The following is a 6,421-nucleotide window of genomic DNA, read 5'->3' as shown; positions in this document are numbered from 1 at the left end:
CTGCGTTTTGAGACATTGCCTTCCTCTAATCCGCAGCCTGCTAGTAGCTGTGTATCACCTGGCTAAAGACTAGCAGGGGGCACTCTTTCTGCCCCTTTCTGATGTCTGTGTCAGAAGCTTTCTCTATCTCTTTTGTACTTTAATAAAACTGTATTACACAAAAACTCTGAGCGATCAAGCCTCGTCACTGGCCCAGGATTGAATTCCTCTCTGGAGGCCAAGAATCCTGGCATTGTTCACAGCTCAGCAACAACCTTTCATCTACCTTTGGGCTATTGTGAATAATGTTGCTAGGAATAGTTGTGTACCAGTTGTTGTTTGAACAGCTGTTTTCAGTTATTGACATGTGTATCCAAGAGCAGAGAAATAGACAATTGGTGAAATAAACAGTAAGTGTATTTTTATCTTTCTGAGGAAATACCAAACTACTATGCATATAGTCTGCTATTTTCCATATCCACAAGCAAAGCGTGTGGTTTCCGACTTCCTACATTGCTGTTAATATTTGATCTTGGTTCTAGTTGTTTAGTGAATGTGAACAGACATTGCATTGTGACTTTAATCTGTATTTCCATCATTATAGAAAGGGAATATACCCAAGACGATTTTTAACTCAAACCTCAGCATCATGCTTAGTAGCCATAGCTTTTGCATTACCAAAAACTACTAACAGTTACCCTATATATTAAAAAAAAATTAATCCCCAAGATCACTCATCCAAATTCATTAGGATAACACAAACAATTCTACCATGTTAATAAATCCAAACCTACTACAAATTTACGAAAATTTTTGAAAAACTTTATAAAACTAACAATACAATGAATGTCATCAATATTCTTACTTGGAATTGAAACATGGCAATGAAAGGAAAAATCATCATTGTGTTTTGACTGTAAGAACAGTAATGATGAACATTTGAAAATTCAAGATGTTAATCATAATTGTTAACAGTGCATTTATTGATCTACCGTCCCCATCAAATATCATTATGAAATTCCCATTGTTCGCTTTGTATTTGTTTACTTTTGCAAATGAAATCACAACATATTTATTTCTAGCAATACATTGTACATGAAGTACAAGTCACATGTACCAATATGTGAACAATCTATGGATTATTTGTTACTTACATGGAAATGGAGGTTCCATGTTCTTTGTTTCTTTATTCATGCAGCAAGAAGCCTGTATGTGGATTTTACACTGTATTAGAATTATGAACATTAGAACCAGCTTACTGTTTCTTTAATAGCTGTAGTGTTTGTGTGTTACCTGTTGCAATGAGTCTAAATGTCCCTTTGAGGAGAAACAGGTTTGTCAAGTTTTGTTTTAGCCATTCTTCCCATTGACATTAAGTTATTCAAAAGGATCACAGGAGGATTCTGGTCCTCATTGGATTCTTTGCCTTCCATTTTATCTTCCCATTTTTTTTTTTTTAATTGCAGTTTTAGCAGTCGATTAACTACTAATCTTTCATGAAACAGAGTCTAGTAATCCAACAGGGATCTCATCCAGTTCTAGCAAAATCTCATTTCATCCGAACTACAAAGTTGAGGATTCCTTGGTTGCTTTGTTCTTATTATTAGTCTTAATAATTCTAATAGTATTCTCATCTGACCCTCTAGGAGACCCAGAAAATTATATGCTAGCTAACTCCTTCAACACTCCCCCTTCACATCAAACTGAGATAATACTTGTAATTTGCATATGCTGTTCTGTGATCTATCCACACTAAATGGGTGTATTATCCCTAATGTTCCCAACTGTTATTTTGGCAATTGTCCCAGTAGTTTGTATATCAAAACAATAAGGAGTAACATTGATACCTCTTAGCTAATTTTTTTTTTTTTTTGATTCCCAGTAGTGGACCTATTAACACACATGAATTGGAAGAGATTCCATTGATCACCGATATATTATCACTGGAGATCTAGCATCTGTTCTATATTTTTTTGTAATCTTTGTAGTTATAGCACTAATAAGCATTGTTAAAAGTAACCCGCTAAAGTGTAAGAGACTTTGTCAGAAACTGAGAGTAAAATGTCCCCTTAAGACTCAGGGAAGGTGCTCTAACTCTCCCATCAGCACAGAAAATTGAAATTCAGCTTAAACTATTTCCCGAACAATTTGCTTACAGGATATAAACACTGTCATTAAGTGGCACACAAGCATTCAAAATTGATGTCATAAAAGCAAATAGTACTGTTTGCTTGGAGAATTATATGCCCTTCTACATATATAAGTATCAGTTCAGTTCAGTTCAGTCGCTCAGTCGTGTCCGACTCTTTGCGACCCCATGAATCACAGCACGCCAGGCCTCCCTGTCTATCACCAACTCCCGGAGTTCACCCAAACTCATGTCCATCGAGTCGGTGATGCCATCCAGCCATCTCATCCTCTCTCGTCCCCTCCTCCTCCTGTCCCCAATCCCTCCCAGCATCAGGGTCTTTTCCAATGAGTCAACTCTTCGCATGAGGTGGCCAAAGTATTGGAGTTTCAGCTTCAGCATCAGTCCTTCCAATGAACACCCAGGACTGATCTCCTTTAGGATGGACTGGTTGGATCTCCTTGCAGTCCAAGGGACTCTCAAGAGTCTTCCCAACACCACAGTTCAAAAGCATCAATTCTTCCGTGCTCAGCTTTCTTCACAGTCCAACTCTCACATCCATACATGACCACTGGGAAAACCATAGCCTTGACCAGATGGACCTTTGTCGGCAAAGTAATGTCTCTGCTTTTTAATATGCTGTCTAGGTTGGTCATAACTTTCCTTCCAAGGAGTAACCGTCTTTTAATTTCATGAAAACATCTATTTCTGCTTTATTGACTATGCCAAAGCCTTTGACTGTGTGGATCACAATAAACTGTGGAAAATTCTGAAGGAGATGGGAATACCAGACCACTTGACCTGCCTCTTGAGAAACCTGTATGCAGGTCAGGAAACAACAGTTAGAACTGGACATGGAACAACAGACTGGTTCCAAATAGGAAAAGGAGTACATCAAGGCTGTATATTGTCACCCTGCTTATTTAACTTATATGCAGAGTACATCATGAGAAACGCTGTGCTGGAAGAAGCTCAAGCTGGAATCAAGATTGCCAGGAGAAATATCAATAACCTCAGATATGCAGATGACACCAGCCTTATGGCAGAAAATGAAGAGGAACTAAAAAGCCTCTCCATGAAGGTGAAAGAGGAGAGTGAAAAATTTGGCTTAAAGCTCAACATGCAGAAAACTAAGATCATGGCATCTGGTCCCATCACTTCATGGGAAATAGATGGCGAAACAGTGTCAGACTTTATTTTTTTGGGCTCCAAAATCACTGCACATGGTGATTGCAGCCATGAAATATAATTATAGTACTTTAATAAACCATGGTACTTTTTGTTTAAATATTTATTATATGTAAAATCATGAACTATCTAATGTGTATAAGCATGTATATCAGCCAGTTGATATTACACAACACATTAAACAGTTCAATCCACTTTAGATTCCAATTGGTATTCATTTTTACCGGGGTCATTGAAGTCATTAATGCTATATGATAGCTATGTGTATTTATCATATATAACATATTAAGTCAAATCATCTGTTGGTCAACATGCTTATCATTGCTGATAATCAGAGCTTAATTATGAAGATATGAAAAAGTATCCATTTGCCCCAAAATACGCCTCTTAATTTCTGGCCCAGGCTCCATGCGGATTTCTATAAATGAACTGTATGTGATACCTGGTCCTTACTTCAGGGCCATCTCACGTAAAATCATCTACTGTTTCCCCTTAAATAAGACATCACGATGAACTTAGGACTAATCCACCTTGCTCACAACATAAGTGGTTTCATGCATTTGCTGTTTTTTAATTTTGGGGTGTTTTGGGAGTCAGCTATAGATACTTTGGCCACCTGATGTGAAGAACTGACTCATTTGAAAAGACCCTGATGCTGGGAAAGATTGAAGGTGGAAAGAGAAGGGCATGACAGGATGAAATGGTTGGATGGCATCACCGACTCAGTGGACACGAGTTTGGGTAAACTCCAGGAGTTGGTGATGGACGGGGAGGCCTGGCGTGCTGCAGTTCATGGGGTCGCAAAGAGTCGGATGTGACTGAGCGACTGAACTGAACAATGGATGTCAGCATCCTTAACACAGTCAAGCAACTTTTAGCTGAAATTGAATATTGTTTACAAACATAATGAACCATTGTATGTTATTGTTTGAATGGTCACAGGACAGAGAGCAATGACACATGCACATTCCAGATAAATAGCCTGTTTAATCAAACCCTCTTGAAAGAAAGAAAAAGATAACACTAAGTCATGTCCGACTCTTGCGACCCTATGGACTGTAGCCTGTCGGGCTCCTCTGTCCATGGGATTCTCCAGGCAAGATTACTGGAGTGAGTTGCCATTTTCTTCTCCAGGGGATCTTCCCAACCCAGGAATTGAACGCAGGTCTCCAGCATTGCAGGCAGATTGTTGCACATTTCAGAAAAATAGTCTGTTTAATCAAACCCTCTTCAGTTCAGTTCAGTTCAGTTCAGTCGCTCAGTCGTGTCCGACTCTTTGCGACCCCATGAATCACAGCACGCCAGGCCTCCCTGTCCATCACCAACTCCCGGAGTTTACTCAAACTCATGTCCATCGAGTCAGTGATGCCATCCAACCATCTCATCCTCTATCGTCCCCTTCTCCTCCTGCCCCCTATCCCTCCCAGCATCAGGGTCTTTTCCAATGAGTCAACTCTTCGCATGAGGTGGCCAAAGTATTGGAGTTTCAGCTTCAGCATCAGTCCTTCCAATGAACACCCAGGACTGATCTCCTTTAGGATGGACTGGTTGGATCTCCTTGCAGTCCAAGGGACTCTCAAGAGTCTTCTCCAACACCACAGTTCAAAAGCATCAATTCTTCGGTGCTCAGCTTTCTTCACAGTCCAACTCTCACATCCATACATGACCACTGGGAAAACCATAGCCTTGACCAGACGGACCTCTGTTGGCAAAGTAATGTCTCTGCTTTTTAATGTGCTATCTAGGTTGGTCATAACTTTCCTTCCAAGGAGTAACCGTCTTTTAATTTCAAGGCTGCAATCACCATGTGCAGTGATTTTGGAGCCCAAAAAAATAAAGTCTGACACTGCTTCCACTGTTTCCCCATCTATTTCCCATGAAGTGATGGGACCAGATGCCATGATCTTAGTTTTCTGAATGTTGAACTTTAAGCCAAATTTTTCACTCTCCTCTTTCACTTTCAGGGAGAGGCTTTTTAGTTCCTTTTCACTTTCTGCCATAAGGGTGGTGTCATCTGCATATCTGAGGTTATTGATATTTCTCCTGGCAATCTTGATTCCCGCTTGTGCTTCTTCCAGCCCAGCGTTTCTCATGATGTACTCTGCATATAAGTTAAATAAGCAGGGTGACAATATACAGCCTTGATGTACTCCTTTTCCTATTTGGAACCAGTCTGTTATCTCCTATTAAATCTCATCCTTTGTTTGCCACCATCACCCTGCCAGACTCCTAAAATGAGGTCAACATATAACTATATATAGTAAGATTCTGTTGACTCATCTGACAAATATATTGCCTTTACTTTTCTAACCCAAGTTATTAGAACTATGACCTAGCTTTTTAAATATACTAATCAAGTACTTAGATATGTAAGGCTCACAGAGACAGTACCACCTCACAGCCATCAGAATGGCCATCATTAAAAAGTCTACAAATGCTGGAGCAGTTGTGGAGAATAAGGAACCATCCTGGACTGTTGGTAGGAATATAAATTGGTGCAGCCAATGTGGAGAACAGCTTGGCGATTCTGTAGAAAGCTAAAGGTATAGTCATATGATCTAGCAGTCTCATGTCTGGTCAGATATCTGGAAAAGACAAAAAATCTAATTTGAGAAGATACACACACCCCTACGTTCATAGCAGTAGAATTTATAACAGCTAAGACATGGAGCCAACCTAATAACTGTCCATTGTCGGATGAATGGATGAAGAGGATGTGATATATTGATGTGTTTCCATGCACAGACAACCACATACCAGTGGACTATTACTGAGCCATAAAGTAGAATGAAGTAATGCCTTTTACAGCCACATATAGATGGACCTAGAGATTATCATACTAAGTGAGGTCAGAGAGTGACATATATCATATGGTATCAGTTATATGTGGAATGAATGTAAGAAAAATGATACTAATGAACTTATTTATGAAACAGAGGATGCCATTTTCACAGAGCATCACAGGATGCTATTTTCACAAAAATAGGAAACAAATGTATGGTTACCAAAAGGAAAAGGTAGGAAGGGATTAATTAGGAGTTTGGGATTCTTAACAGATACATACTACACACGAAAGAAACCACCAGGACCTACTGTATAGTGTGGTGGTGGCGGTTTAGTTGCTAA

The sequence above is a fragment of the Cervus elaphus genome, chromosome 8 (genome assembly GCF_910594005.1).
Source record: "Cervus elaphus chromosome 8, mCerEla1.1, whole genome shotgun sequence".
Classification (NCBI taxonomy): domain Eukaryota; kingdom Metazoa; phylum Chordata; class Mammalia; order Artiodactyla; family Cervidae; genus Cervus; species Cervus elaphus.
The sequence above is the reverse complement of the archived record's forward strand: the minus strand, read 5'-3'. Positions refer to the sequence as shown.